This window comes from Onychostoma macrolepis, chromosome 20 (genome assembly GCF_012432095.1).
Source record: "Onychostoma macrolepis isolate SWU-2019 chromosome 20, ASM1243209v1, whole genome shotgun sequence".
Taxonomy (NCBI): Eukaryota; Metazoa; Chordata; class Actinopteri; order Cypriniformes; family Cyprinidae; genus Onychostoma; species Onychostoma macrolepis.
In genome coordinates this window covers 4,351,862-4,368,294 of record NC_081174.1, presented here as the reverse complement: position 1 = coordinate 4,368,294, position 16,433 = coordinate 4,351,862, and the positions used below count along the sequence as shown (strand labels likewise).

Below are 16,433 nucleotides of genomic sequence, written 5' to 3'. Positions count from 1 at the left end.
TTCTGATCGGAACGGAAGAGTGGTGATTTGACCCGCGACTATGCCGCCTCACTGTCACCCAGTTGCCCTGCTGCACGGGCTCAACCGAAACCGAACAATGTACAGGACTCCCTGAACTAGTCGCATCCAAAGCAGTATCTACAGCCCTCACATTCTTACTTTCCTCAACTAAAGTTTGGATGCGTGTCTCTAGCTCTAAAACCTTCTCTGTCAGCCTAACTATTTCCCTGCATTTATCACATGTGAATCCCTCGCTGCTGACAGAGACAGATAAACTGTACATGTGGCAAACAGCAGTAGCAGGAGAAGAAGCCATTACTCACCGTGATTGATGAATGATACCAACTTAACTTACCACTTACCACTGTTGTTTGATGAGCTTGTAAAAAACGGAGCGAGAAAAAAAGAAAAGAAAAGAATAATAGGCGCGAATAATAGAAACGCAAATGAAACGTGAATGAAACCGCGAGTGACAAGCTAACTGGCTAACGAATGCTAACGCGCTGCACTCACGGTTTTAAAAGCGAACGATCAAATTAGTTAGATTAGTTTGAAAGATAACACCAGAAATATGGTGGGAATATGGTGGGAATTAAGTTATATATTATCACTTTAAACAACAGCGAGTGAAAGTAAGGTAGAGATTCAATAAAAAGCGAAGCTAAACGGAGCTACAATCGCAAACCTCTCAGCAGCACAACAGACAGGAACAGACTGAAGCAATCGAGTCAGCATATTGACTTGGAAAAATCTTGTTCCGGACCCCCTCTCCCTCATCAGGCCCTTGGAATCGTCCTAACCATCCCCCTTGTTACGGCGCCCCTGCTTCTTATTAGCATGAAAATGGTTAATTTCCCCCCATTGATTTGTTTTATATAAATTTTTAGTTTAATAAAGACATGTATTTTAGAATTGATTTTGTAACGAAATTATTATTTTTGAAATGATAACGACCAAATATCTCTACAGAGATCACACTGTCAAAACCTTCGGAAATATTCACACATAATTTACAGCTGCACATAGCCTATTTAACATGATTCTAGAGGTAAAATTAAAACATTTTATAAGAGTACAAACCATCACAGTTGTTTAGACCAATGGGTATCAAGCTGTGTCATCAGCAAGGTGTTTCCCATCATGCCTGAAGTCAGAGGAAAGAAATTGTGTCCGACTGCGCCATCTACATGGCAGTTTTGCACAGATTTTGCTCATCTCAAACAAGCCTTCTCTCTCTCACCTGACTGCGCTGACTAAATAAGGCACGATTGATACAGTGTCAGCAGTGGTGTATAAAGTACCTGAAAGCCGTACTTAAGTGAAAGTACAGGTATCTTACCAGAAAATGACTTTGGTAGAAGTTGAAGTCACCTTTTAGAATAGTATTTGAGTAAAAGTCTTAAAGGGGTCCTATTATGCTTTTTCACTTTTTGAATTTTAGTCAGTGTGTAGTGTGTATGTTTGGGCATAAAAAGATCTACAAAGTTACAAATCTCAAAGTCCACTCCAAAGGGAGATATTTCGTTTTTAAAAAATCCCTTTTTAAGAACTACAACGAACGGCTCGTTTGGACAACAAAGTTGTTTTCCTGTTTTTGTGATATCACAAAGTGGTCCATTAGAATATCATTAAAATAAATCCTGCCTACGGAAATTTGAATGGTTGGCGGGTGGGCAGAACACTTGGTTGAGCACTACACGTTTCAAAATCGAATCCCGGTGCGGGTGTTTTTATATCACTGTATTTCTGATGGAAACCGAATCTCTTCAGAAAATTATGGATGTCATTTTCATTTCATCTTGCATGTAATGTCTGATAAAGCAGCGTTTGTGAGCGGAGAGCTGCTTTGTGTACAGCGTTACTGGGGAAACCTCGCTCTCTCCCGCTCCAACAGCGCCTCCTGCTGGCAGAGAATGAATTTGCATATATATGCCGCCAAATAGTGTAAATCTGTGGGACTATGGTAGAAGTAAATTCAACTGTATAACAGTTTCACTGCAATTCATGTTATAATGTTAGAATTGAAGAACAATAAACAAAATGCATGTTACCATTGCACTTATCTGTGCATAGTAAATGTGGTTATTTTTAAGCTGTTGTTGACATCCTATCTAAAACGTGATTTAACCAAAAAAAAACAACAACAATAACGTTACCACTTTAATATGTCTTGCAATATCCGTGCGTGCAAAGGTTCTGCACGATCCTCTTGTTCAATATTCTCGGGGTCTGAATTGATATGGCAATACTGATGAACTTGCTGTTTTGGCAAGAGGCGGGGCAGTACTGAAATGTCACAACGCACTGGGACAGCTAACCAATCACAACATATTTTGTTTTTCGGAAGGCAGGCCTTTATCAAACCCGGGAACTAATCAAGCCGTTTGTGTCAGGCTGGGGAGAAAGGTATAGTAACCACTAAGCATGAGAGCATGTTCTAGTACACCCCTAAAACAAAATCAAGACTTTGTAAAAGAGCATAATAGGACCCCTTTAAGCTCTGGGGCGTTTTTTTGGGAATTTTCGCCTAAATTTGCACACTCAAATTCAAATGTTTACCCTACACACATACAATGGAGGAAATGAAAAAAAAAAAAAAAAAAAACGGTTTCATTGTAAAGAAAACCTTTTGAACTGCAAAATATGATATATGTGTTATATTATATATGTTTCACATTTTACAATAAACACACAAAAAAAAAAAAAAAATATAGGCGCTTTTTGATTTTTTTGTAATTTATTTTTATTTATTTTTTTTAAGTCTGTTATTCAGGTTCTATTAGGGCCTGCTCCCTGCAACTTACTTAGTTTGATGGCACTAGATGCCAAAATGTACCAGAAAAAAAAATATTTTTCAAATAACAGCTTCCAAACAGGAGTTACTGCATCATAAAAATCTAAAATAGAATCCACATCATCCGGCTTTATATCATTCCATTTATGTGCATTCTGTACTGCTCTTCTGTTTGGAGCATTACCTGAGCTCTGCATCACCTGTCTGCATCATCTGCATTCCTTTTGGAGATGAAATAACAGCTCCTCCATACTGCTCCAGCTGTCTGTGGCTGCTCTCTGATCTTCAGAACATCAAACAAACAAATACCTGTAAACATTCACACTGCACTGTAATAATCTATGTATATTTACTCTATATTTACTGAAATGCATCCTGTACTGTACTTTTCTATCAATAAAGAGTTCATCAGACTGTTAGCTGTGCCTTCACTTTTCACAATAAAGATTGTATCAAAAAACTGAGGAAAAAGCGCTCAAACACGCTCACCAGACGCGCGTTCTATTCTCTCCATGGTGCAGCCGAACGTTCTTCATTATCTATAACTTATATTTTTATATCCAAAGATTGCTTTATCCACGACGCCGATGTGTTAGCTTTCCACAGTGCCATTCCCGTCTAACCCTAACGTCTGGAACCAACAACGATTTCTCAGCTTTGGAAGCACGCAGAAACGTGAAAATGGTCTCGTTTGAAAGAAGAGATCCTAATCTAATCCTAATCCTAACCAAAGTTTGTGAAAAGATGAGAAATATTACATCGCAATTCTATTGATGATCATTCGATCTGTGATTGTCACACAATGAAATAGTCAGATATCTATATAGTCCTTGTAAAGAAGAGGCTCTAAGCTTTGAAATGAGACCATATATGGGCTGATAACATACAGTGCCCTCCAAAAGTATTGGAACAGTGAAGACAAAATTGTGTCTGTTGGCTGTGGAGTCAAGACATTTGCAAATGTGATGAAAAGATGAATATGAGACAAAACTACAGAATGTCATATTTTATTATTAGCCATTTCAACACATACATGTTTTACCAATTAAAAAGAACAGCACTTTTAGAGTTCATCCCACTCGTTGATGTGAGCATAAGTATTGGGACAGTTGAACATAAGGCAGATGCATTTATTATTATTATTTAGTTGCAGATCCCTTGCGCACAATCACAGCAGTGAGTCTGTGACCCATAGACATCACCAGACTCTTGGTCTCATCCTTTGAAATACTTTTCCCAGCCTTTAATGCAGCCAATTTCAATTGTTGCTTGTTTTGGGGAGTTTCTGCCTTTACTCTCCTCTTCAGCTGCTGAAATTCATGTTCAATCGGATTTAAATCTGGAGATTGACTTGGGCAATCTAAGACTTTCCATTTCTTTGCCCTTATAAATTCCTTGACTGAACTGGCAGGTGTTTTTGGTCATTGTCCTGATGCAATATGAAGCACTTCCCAATGAATCTGGTGGCATTTTCTTGAATATTGGTAGGTAAGATGGTTTTGTACCCATCCAAATTCATTCTGCAACTGTCATCATACATTAAGTTCTGGAAGTTGTTTGTGATTTTACAGACACATCTTTTAGGGTTCATTTTCACAGCTTTTATGATTTGTCTGTCATCAACTATTGTTGTTTTCTCAGCCGATCAGGTAGTTGTTGGTTGCTGGTGTCGCTGGTGGTTTCCAAACTCTTGATTTCTCCATGCCCTTTGTTTTTGCTAGAGCTCTAACTGACTTCCTCTTTTCTTTTAGCATCCAAATTGCTTGCTTTTCTCTCAAACTCAGCTCCCTCATGTTCATCCTGGTTTGTGTGTGTCATCATCAAATGCAAGATTCAGAATGCAGAAGTAATGTATAAAACTGATACGACACATTCCCTACTTTTAATATCTGAAGAATTAATGCAACAGGACACAGCTGATCACTTGGAAAGACCTGTGAGGCAACTGTTCCATTACTTATGCTCACATCAGATAGGGGGATGAAACTCTAAAAGTGCTGAACTTCTTATCTGGTAAAACATCTATGTGTTGAATCACCCAATAATAAAATGTGACATTCTGTAGTTTTGTCTCATATTCATCTTTTAATCATATTTGTAAATGTCTTGACTCCACAGCCAAGAGAGCAATTTTGTATTTACTGTTCCAATACTTTTGGAGGGCACTGTATAAGGAAGGCTATGTAAATGAAGCATAAACATTTTTTAAGTGATTTTGGACCCATATCCGGGTCCCCAGAGTTTAAAGTATGTGATGTTTAGTGTACCTAAGTACGAAAAGTATTTTTTATTTTTTTTTAAACGTACTTAAGTATTGAAAGTAGAAGTACAAATAAATGCAAAATAGAAAAGAAGAATATATATATATATATATATATATATATATATAGTCAAGTCATCTTTATTTATATAGCGCTTTTAACAATACAGATTGTGTCAAAGCACTTAACAGTATCAAATTGGAGGATAGAGTGTCAGTAATGTATAATGAAAAGATTAAACACTCAATTTTCTCAATTTTCAGTTAAAGACATTTCATTATTGAATTCAGAGATGTCATTGTCTAGCTCAGTTTAGTTTAAATAGTATCTGTGCAACCAAATCGATAATAATCGCTAGAAATTAAGTGTCCCCAACTGAGCAAGCCAGAGGCGACAGCGGCAAGGAACCAAAACTCCCTCTGTGACAGAATGGAGAAAAAAACCTTGGGAGAAACCAGGCTCAGTCGGGGGCCAGTTCTCCTCTGACCAGACGAAACCCGCAGTTCAATTCCAACCGCTGCCATGTCAGATGGCTATAATATATATATATACAGTGGGTACGGAAAGTATTCAGACCCCCTTAAATTTGTCACTCTTTGTTATATTGCAGCCATTTGCTAAAATCTTTTAAGTTCATTTTTTTTCCTCATTATTGTACACACAGCACCCCATATTGACAGAAAAACACAGAATTGTTGACATTTTTGCAGATTTATTAAAAAAGAAAAACTGAAATATCACATGTTCCTAAGTATTCAGACCCTTTGCTGTGACACTCATATATTTAACTCAGGTGCTGTCCATTTCTTCTGATCATCCTTGAGATGGTTCTACACCTTCATTTGAGTCCAGCTGTGTTTGATTATACTGATTGGACTTGATTAGGAAAGCCACACACAAAGTCGGGGCTTTATGGCAGAGTGGCCCGACGGAAGCCTCTCCTCAGTGCAAGACACATGAAAGCCCGCATGGAGTTTGCTAAAAAAACACCTGAATAAGATTCTCTGGTCTGATGAGACCAAGATAGAACTTTTTGGCCTTAATTCTAAGCGGTATGTGTGGAGAAAACCAGGCACTGCTCATCACTTGTCCAATACAGTCCCAACAGTGAAGCATGGTGGTGGCAGCATCATGCTGTGGGGGTGTTTTTCAGCTGCAGGGACAGGACGACTGGTTGCAATCGAGGGAAAGATGAATGCGGCCAAGTACAGGGATATCCTGGAAGAAAACCTTCTCCAGAGTGCTCAGGACCTCAGACTGGGCCGAAGGTTTACCTTCCAACAAGACAATGACCCTAAGCACACAGCTAAAATAACGAAGGAGTGGCTTCACAACAACTCCGTGACTGTTCTTGAATGGCCCAGCCAGAGCCCTGACTTAAACCCAATCAAGCATCTCTGGAGAGACCTAAAAATGGCTGTCCACCAACGTTTACCATCCAACCTGACAGAACTGGAGAGGATCTGCAAGGAGGAATGGCAGAGGATCCCCAAATCCAGGTGTGAAAAACTTGTTGCATCTTTCCCAAAAAGACTCATGGCTGTATTAGATCAAAAGGGTGCTTCTACTAAATACTGAGCAAAGGGTCTGAATACTTAGGACCATGTGATATTTCAGTTTTTCTTTTTTAATAAATCTGCAAAAATGTCAACAATTCTGTGTTTTTCTGTCAATATGGGGTGCTGTGTGTACATTAATGAGGAAAAAAAACTGAACTTAAATGATTTTAGCAAATGGCTGCAATATAACAAAGAGTGAAAAATTTAAGGGGGTCTGAATACTTTCTGTACCCACTGTATATAAGGTTCATACACGGCTTGAGTAGCAAGATTGTGATCAGTTTTAACTCTTCTTTCCATTTTGTATTTTTAGGTAAGAATAAGAAGCACTTCATTTGGTACTTAGTGTCTTTCATTCCATCATAAGAAAACATTTCTGGAATCTGTATCTGAAATACCATTTAGATGTATTTACACAGTTTAATATATCTCAGAGTGGACATGGATGCATTTAAACTGCAGATACAGATGCATAAATAGGCCTAATGTTTTGTTTTTAATATGAAATGTCTGTAATAATTTAAGACATGAAAAAATAAAAAAAATAGTCGAAATGTGAAATTAAAACCGCCAGTAGGTAGCTGACTAATGAGTGAGTCATTGAGATTCAACTGATTCATTCAGAAACAATTAAGCATTTGACTGTGTTAATGAGTGAATCACTGAATCATTTTTGTTAAATTGTTCAAATAGCTGATTAATTCAGTAAGTAATCACCGTCCATTGCTTAGAGACGCAAAACTGCTGTGATCTTTGTTTGGAACTATTTTTGTTGGCAAAATCGAGCAAAAACAAGCAATATTATGTCTAAAATGTAAGTCACTTATTGCTTTACTGAACTTGTATTAAATGATTATTAATGTGTCATCTGCAAAAAAAATTGTACTCTTTGTATGATATAGATTAAGTTAACTATATTAAATTATAGAAATATAAAACGCATACAGAAGCTTTTTTGCCATCTACAATTTAGAATGCCTGGAATTTTAAGTCAATGTGCGTGCACTCTGTGTGTGATTTGGTAATATAGCCTAGCTACTTGATAATGTCAGATCGCACATCATTACAACGACACTTACCATATTATGGCAGAAGATATACTGTATATCGCCAGTGTTGGGAAGTAACTAGTTACATGTAACGGAATTACGGAATTTAATTACAAAATAAAAGTATTTGTAATCAGTTACAGTTACAGTTACTGAGAAAAAAAAATGTAATTAAATTACAGTTACTTATGTAGATGTTAAGAATTACAAATGGTGTTACATCTGATTTTTTTCACACACACTCCCACATACAGATTTAATTTATTTCTTTTATAAATTGCAGTGTATAACAACACACTTTTTACCTTGTCAAAAACAGCTCTGTTCACTGCGACTCATTTCGTTGCATATCTCTTTACATGCTAATGAGCTCTGCTCACACCACCCCTCTCTTCTTTGGAAGAGCAAAGGCGATTCGCAAATAATCATAAAAAATATAAAGTGTGAGACGTACTTCTTCTGGAGGTGCAGCTGGATCATGAACAATGGGTACTGATCCATCCTTGAGTTTTAACTTTTTAACAGAACCTGCCTTGAATTGTCCCTCGTTCAGAAAGAAGTATGGAGTAAAATGATTTTTGCAGACATAAATTAATTTAGGTGTTTTCAGTGGTGCATTACCATCAAAATCAAAAACTAATCCTCTGCATCCTCAGTGGCTCTGATGTCAGGAGAAAATTTGGACTCTTATTTTCTTCTACATCTAACAACAAAACACCTGCGTTGCTTACAAGACATTTTTGTCGCTACAGCTGCTCGAGCGCGGAGAAAATGACGAACTTTGTACAACTGGCTGAGTGTAGAAATATGCTAATACGGGACAGTACGTCAGTGGTGGGAGGGGCCTGCTAAGAAAATCAAAATGGCTTGATAATTGAGACTGTTTAGGTTTTTGGGGGATTAAAACAAGCTATGAATGGATTTTTATCATTGCAGGGTGGTCCACACACTGCTAAAACATATTTATATGCAAATGAAGATATTTTGCATTCATTGTCTCCAAAATTAAAATATTATAATCTTAATTCAAGTGATGAAGGATTTCTAAAGTCTGAAAGTAATCAGTGTTGAGTACAACTGTAAGGTTAGCCCAGCCTAGTTTACATGTTTGAAAATGATTAACAGTTGAAAACATTAGAAATTTAAAAAAGTAATCATAAAGTAATCAAATGTAATCAGTTATATTACTTTGTAAGGATCCACCCACTAGTCCAAACAACATAATCCAGCGGCCTGGTCGAAGGTTTAATGCATGTTCGGTCTTTTACTTGCGCCTCTGAATTTATCTGGATTTAGTTTCAATTTTAGTCTAGCTCCGTGCTTGATCTGACTCCAATTTCAAGTGATCATTAAATTTAGACAATATTTATAATTAAAAATTGATCATAGACATCAATTGTATTAATTTAGATATTTGATTATTCTGGAAATCCCATGCTTTCAATTATTCATTCATTAGCGACCCAGTGTCGCTTAGCAATTCACTCGACCAACTGTGAACACACGGCACAAACTCGCCAGTTGATCTTACTCAGAGGATACAGGGTGACTATAATACCTTTAAATAGGCTGCACCCTGCTAGCACATAATAAAAAGTGTATTTTTTTCTATAATCACGGAAACTGTAACTTGTTAAGTCAGTGACAGACAGAAATCAGAAGATCCCTAATGACGAGCCCCCGCTTCATTCATTGGTACTTAAGTATGATCTGTCCTGGACGCAGATTTGTGGAAACACTAGACTACAACTCTAATCTACTGGAAAAAAGGATTTCAGAAGAGATCAGAATAAATCAAATATAACAATTTATTATTAGTCAGGTAAAGTTGTATCATGCCAATTACATAATGAAACAATTAGAAGCCAATTTAGAGAGGATAATGCAATTGTGAATCACATTGTAACCGCATAGCAACCCTGCTCCTGTACATAGATACTGTGGCTATATGGGAAATAGCCAAGTGACCTACGCAGGAGACAAACAAATTTAACATAGTCACACATGTAACAGTTATCCTAATTTAACACAAGACATACGGTCTAAAATGCATAGCAAAGCACTCAGATGTTTTAGAGAATAAACTTAACTAGCCTATGTGCATATGTAGTAGCACAAACAACTATACAGTGTGCTCTATGGACACAATGTGTTTAACACAATTACATTTTTGAATCATACCTGACAGCAGAGAGACACACAGCAGCGGAGCTCCAGAGACCCTCACACACTGCATGGGGTTTCTGACTACAAAAACACCCTTTTGGTGTTTTTGGTTCTAGTCCTCCAGGTTCGCACCTGGATGAAGATGGATAAACATTCCCGCAGACCCCTAAAGGGGGACACACCCCCTCCTCAGCAGAACACAATTCTACAAAAGTTTTCAATATTTCTCATAATACAAGTGACTACTGTGAAATTGAGACCATTTTACCAATCGCACAGAGACCTTTAAAATGATACCAAACATGAAGGGGAAAAACAACAGGTTCACAAGATACATGATATGTGGAATTTGCATATTCTTAATTAACTTTGAGTGAACTCTTTTGGGGAGAAAGAGGGAGATGCAGAGATGGCAGGGTGAAGAAGGAGGTCGTAAATGATCAAAGAAGATAAGTTTGGTCAGGGTGGTGTTGTCTGTTCTCTTTGGAGATCTCTTCTCCAGATTAGTTTTATGGCTTTATTGCATGGCATCTGTGAGTTCCTGAGTTTTGGCTTCATGAGGAGTTAATTTCATAAAGGAAATAATTTCACTTTCTACAACTTTAATAAAGTAATTGAAAAGTTACACTACTTGTAATCTGTAACCTATTACATTTCCAAAGTAACCTTCCCAACACTGTATATCACACACCCCAGACTCGACATGATTGGAAAATGAATCATCCGCGGTTGTATGCGCACTTGTTTGCACATGAGCAAAGGTGTTTTTAGGAGTCTAACTTGCAAGCGCCAGACCACTGATTCGTCAAACATGCTTTCCTGCAGTCCGTGTTCTTCTGACTATTTTGTAGTAAGTAACGAATATGCTTCGGGGAAATGTATCGGCGTAAAAGTATACATTTTAATTAGGAAATGTAATGGAGTAAAAGTTGGCTGAAATATAAAAACTCAAGTAAAGTACAAATACTCCCAAAAAATACTTTAGTACTGTAACAAAGTATTATTACTTCGTTACATTACACCACTGAGTGTCAGTTCCAGTTCCCTTTTTCAAAATTATTCAAAAGTGCCAAATAGTAATGATATTGTAGTCAATAAAACAAAATGCATTTGAATTTTTATTAACATGACAATGTGTACAAAATGGTAACTAATTGCTCAAAAGTTGGAAAATTCCTGTTTATTTTATCTGTCAATCTGAGGCGTTGCTATGGGTTGTGTGACTGATATTTCAGTCTGTTCGGGAAACCTAGGCTCTCAAGCCATATGGGTCGATGGAAGGAAATAAAAAATAAACCAAAACTTTTTTTTTCATAAATAATAAAAGTTAGTGTGTCGATTTAATTAAAAATCCATATATTATATATTTTAGAATATTACATAATTCATCAATGCCCGTTTGTCATATATAATACACCAACCAATCATGATCTGGCACAAGTTCAAATTTCATTGGACAATAATGTGAAGTGGAGCGGTCATTTTCAGTTCTTATTCATAAATCGGTTGAAAACATGGGACAGACGAGCTTATTTGTGGAGCGATCTGGATCTGCGGTTTGTCTCATTTTATTAATCAAATGACATCGCTGAGAAAATGGATGCTAAATGACTACAAAAGCACTGCGTAAAACCGTGCAGCTCCAAAAGTCGTAATAGTGGTACGTTAATCAGTATTCAATTCACTTAGCCTACATTTATGTATGATGCACCGTTTACTATTTCATGAAACTATCATAGTTAATGAAGCCCAAGTGCCACCTACAGGCTTATTATGTGAAGTGTAGGCTGGTGAAATGGTGACGTGAAAGGACTTTATCATGTTACCATTTTTGAAAAAACTGTAATATTGTGAAATATTATTACAATTTAAAATAATGTTTATCTATTTTAATATACTTTAAAATAGCATTTATTACTGTGATGCAAAGCTGACCGCATCATTACTCCAGTCTTCAGTGCATGATCCTTCAGAAATCATTCTAATATGCTGATTTATTATCAATATTGGAAACAGCTGTGCTGCTTTTTTTATTTATTTATTTTATTTTTTATTTATTTTTTTGGAACCCGTGATACTTTTTTGGGGTTCATTGATAAATTAAAAATTTAAAAGAACTACATTTATTCAAAATAGAGATGTTTTCTAACAATATCAATCTTTACTATCACTGTTTCTGTCAATTTAGCAAATCTTTGCTGAATGAAAACTAATTTCTTTCAAAAAAAAAATAATAATACTGACCTCAAGCTTTTCAACGTATAGGCTATTGTTACAAACAAATTGTTACAAAACTATTGTTTTTTTTACTTTTTTATTAATCAAAGAATCCTGAAAAAAGTATCACAGGTTTCCAACATTGATAATAAATCAGAATTGCATAAAATGTATTTTAAAGTTTATTAAATATAAGGCTTGGTGACCATAAGTGACTTCTTGTAAAAATATAAAATAGTAATGTATCCAAACTTTTGACCTATAATTTTTTTTTTTTTTTTTTTTTTTTACATTTGAGCCCCTGCCCCTGAGGAACTCTATGCATGTCCCTGCTCCTTAATGTTTTGTTCTCTTCAAAATGTTTGATTTTAAACTCTGATATGATGTTTTCATGACTATTCCCAAACACTGTGACAGTGCATTGTCTGTGTGGAATAGATTACCGTTGTCACATTTGCAATGATGTACATAAGCCATTTAAAACGAACACTGGAATATTCCATACAAATAAGAATGTCAATTTTTTATTCGTGGTGACTTTTAAGCTTTCTCGCAACAAGCGGTTTTTTGCTCTGAAAGTACACGTAACATTATTGACAGTGAGGGCGATAGTCATCCCAATCTGGCAACCCTGGGAAGCACTTTGTGTGTTTTCCCACATTTGGGAGTCACATGAAATCGGACACTTTCCTCAGCGCGAAGGACGCTAGACGATGGACTGAGGCAAGAATATATTTGCTCTGTACACAAAACACAGAGAAAAACGTTGCACAGATCTAATGTCCGTAGAGCGCGGCAATAAAAACGAAACATAAAGTTTAAGTCGCGGAACTTTGCGCTGCTCTCCTCCTCCGAGCATCAGCTTGAGCGCGAACCTGCGGCTCTCATCCCACTGGACTCCGGTAAGGACACAAACTTCTTGTTTCTTCTGGTGATGTGATGTAGCTCAGAGTTGACAGTTTTATGTACGCTCTGTATTAATCTAGATAGGTGTCTTCGTATTCTATCCTCGTTATTATGGATTCGTCTTTCTGCTTCGTGACCCAAAAGTGGTTGCGATAAAACAGATTCTGTATTTTCTGTTAGTGCACGTCTTATGTGTAGTAAGTAATAGATAAACTGTGCAATTCTGCAGAAATGTTTGCATTTGTCTGCTATTGGAATGTCACCGCTTTTCGTCGCTTGTCTAGATTTAATGAACTCAGATGGTATATAGAGGAGATGTATTAGGGATCTATTGATGTATTATATTCTTGTTGCAGCAGTGCTAGTCGTTTGAAATACAACTATGGTTTTGGACGACAGTGAGTGGTGCGGATGTCACCCTTTTTTTCTTAATACATAACAGTACAGTAAGTTGCACAAACATGCATACATGTAAAAAAATAAAATAAAATAATAAAAACCTTGGTTTAACTTGGATCGTAATTGCAGGTTAACAGCAATCCCATGAATGTAGAATGTAACGTTTTCTGCTATGCAATGTATGGGATGAGCAAGACTAGTCTACATAACCCCAGTTTACCGATATTTCGCCCAGAATGTTCCTATCTTATGACATGGCTAACTGGGGTCATCTATCATCATTACTGATGAACCTGTCCTCTCTTAGAAGTCACTGTGATAATGATGATGATGATGACTATTGTTATTTTGCTTTAGTTGGAAACAGAATGCTGCAACAAAGACATGCAACTTCTCATGTAAGATGCAGTCAAATGAAAAAAGACAAATATTAGAGACAGATGTGGGAACAGAGAGAAAAGGAGGTTTGCAGAGCAGTGAGGTTGGCTCTCTTTTTTTCATGGTCTCCATTATCCAGTAGATTTACAGTAATCTGAGTTGCATAGCAGCCACATGAGCTCACAGTGCTGTCCACACTTTGTGCCAAACTGTCAGTGTGCACTTGTATAATCAGAGAGACCAGATAGAGTGCTTTTTAATGACATTTTCAAACTGGACTCTGTTTGTTTTGTAAGAAGTAGACAGTGGTTACAATGGCCATTCAAGCAGAAGTGGATTTGTCAAACTTTTCTTTTGTTTGAGCTTTCTTCTCATAGAAACAATGTGCCAGCATTGCAGTAATGGAGAATAGACAAGTTTTTAATTTACATTATCATGTTACAACATTCACTATATAAATTAAGATTGTGATAATGTTTAATCAACAATTCTTTTGTGTATATTTCCATTAAGGATCAGTGAAGACATGCTCATTTTGATGCTCTGAATAGGTTTTAAAGGGGTCATATAATGGTACATGCACTTTTACAAGTTGATTGTACTGAAATGTGTGTTAGCAGTGCCTGTACACAACCATCATAAAATGATAAAAATCCATCCAGTGATTTTTTTTTAATCTCCTTATTTGTTTTACCCTGTCTCAAATCGCCCCTCCCACGATGGTTGATTGACAGCAGTGTTTCAACACAGACCCGCCCTTGCTCGTGAGCGAGCTGTCAATCATAGTCCGCGCGTCATTGTTGATATACGCTGGAGCTGTCTATGAGCAGAATGGCGTCTAAGCGATTGTGGTGTTCTGTTCTCGGGTGCAATAATGAACACAGCAGTCATTTTGATGTTCCTAAGTCCGAACCGCTGAAGACACAGTGGCTGAGTTTTGCTTTTGAAGGGAATATTCCCCACGAGCAACGTCAATGTTTTCATGTTTGCGCGAATCATTTTTCACCAGACTGCTTTATAAATGAAGGTCAGTATAAAGCTGGTTTTGCTAAGAAGCTGCTCCTGAAAAAAGAATCGGTACCAACTATTCGTGTTCCTGCTGAACCTCCAGAAGAAGTGAGTGTAACGTTTAATTAACCTTTATTTTAATCTTTGCAAATCGCTAGCACGCTTCACGATGTATGTGGCTAATGTTTACATTCAGGGTACATGCATGTTTTCTATTTACGACGTTCTCAATATGAAAAATTCCCTCCGTGACCTCATATCAGTGTTTCCGCCCTGAGAGTTGTACCTAACACTGCATAGATAACGTTACGCATCACTGACAAGCCTACATTTACCGAATTTATTTTTCATGACCATTAGCTGTAACATCAATCTGTCAATGAACTAACGTATCAGTAAACACATAGCGTTCGTATCTCACTACTCTAATGTTACCTGACAGTACACACAAAAATGGATAAAAGTGACATTACGTTAACCAACCATTCAGAAACGTCCCGTTTGAGCCTTAATTGTCAAACTTCTTCGGGGCCGTCATCCTGTTCCGGGTCCGACTCCGGTTCGAATTGATAAGGTTGCACAGTATCCTCAGAGACTCCGCTGCCATTCTTCAAAATATACCCTCAACTGTTGTCAAGGCAACACTCCACGTGTGTTAGGTCAAAACGCCCCACAGAACAGAGGGCGGGCGAGCAAAGCTCATTAGCATTTAAAACACACACACTAAAACAGTGTGCTGAAAACAGAGCTATTTTTGAGCAGGTGAAATGAGTGTTTTCTTACAATACTAATGAGAATTTTTAATTAAAGTATATTACAAACTTTCAATTTAGACCCTAAAGAATCATATTAGCTTGTACAAAAATGGCATTATATGACCCCTTTAATTTAAAAATGCATTTAATGACTCAACTACACAATCTTTAATGGTTAATGCAAATATTTTTCATGAGGATTTGCAATTTAGGAAAATGTTATGCTTGTCATGTGAGATAAATTTCCACACCTAAAATAAAAACAGAAATTAAATTTAAAAGCAGTAATAAAGTAAAATAACATAACAGCACATTGGACAGGTATAAACTAGATTATTATTATTATTATTATTATTATTATTATTTTATTTTATTTTTTTGTAATATCACATTTGTTTTATTAGCTTCTATTTTTGTTAGCTGCCTGTTTGATTTCTTTTTATCACGTTGGATAATGTCATGTGGGTTCATGTCTGTTATTAGTTTAAATGTCATTAATTATCATACCTCACACATGTAGTCTGACTTTGCAGTTTTATGACAATTATTAGTATTTTTATACAACAATCACAGTGAATAATAGTACATTACAGAAGAACGCAAATAATAGGTCTGCTTGTTCTTCAATGATTAATCAATGTTTAATGACAATTTAGAAAATAATTATCACTTACTAATATCCATATTTAATAATATTGGTTATTATTTTTGAAATTTTGGGTGATCAGATGGGTTTGTAAAAAATAAGATTATTGGCCTATCATACTGCCTTATAAACAATACCTTTTAAAACACTAAAGTAGAATAAAGGTGTATTCTGTAGTTTGATGCTAATTACAAAATGTTTTACACATTTAAAAATAAATAGTTTTATTGTGAAGAGTCATCTGAATGGTGTACACTTATATGAGATGGAGACTGCACTCATAATTGTTTTCTTT

At 36.4% G+C, this 16,433-nt stretch overlaps 1 protein-coding gene across 1 annotated transcript in view; it reads left to right on the top strand.

Moving 5' to 3' along the window:
- The first annotated feature begins 12,735 nt into the window (after positions 1-12,735).
- Positions 12,736-16,433, top strand: part of scara5 (scavenger receptor class A, member 5 (putative)) — a 67,647-nt gene continuing 63,949 nt past the window's right edge. Inside the window, exon 1 of the mRNA XM_058756581.1 lies at positions 12,736-12,948. The gene's annotated coding sequence lies outside the window, so the exon portion shown is untranslated. The remainder of the gene's footprint in view (positions 12,949-16,433) is intronic.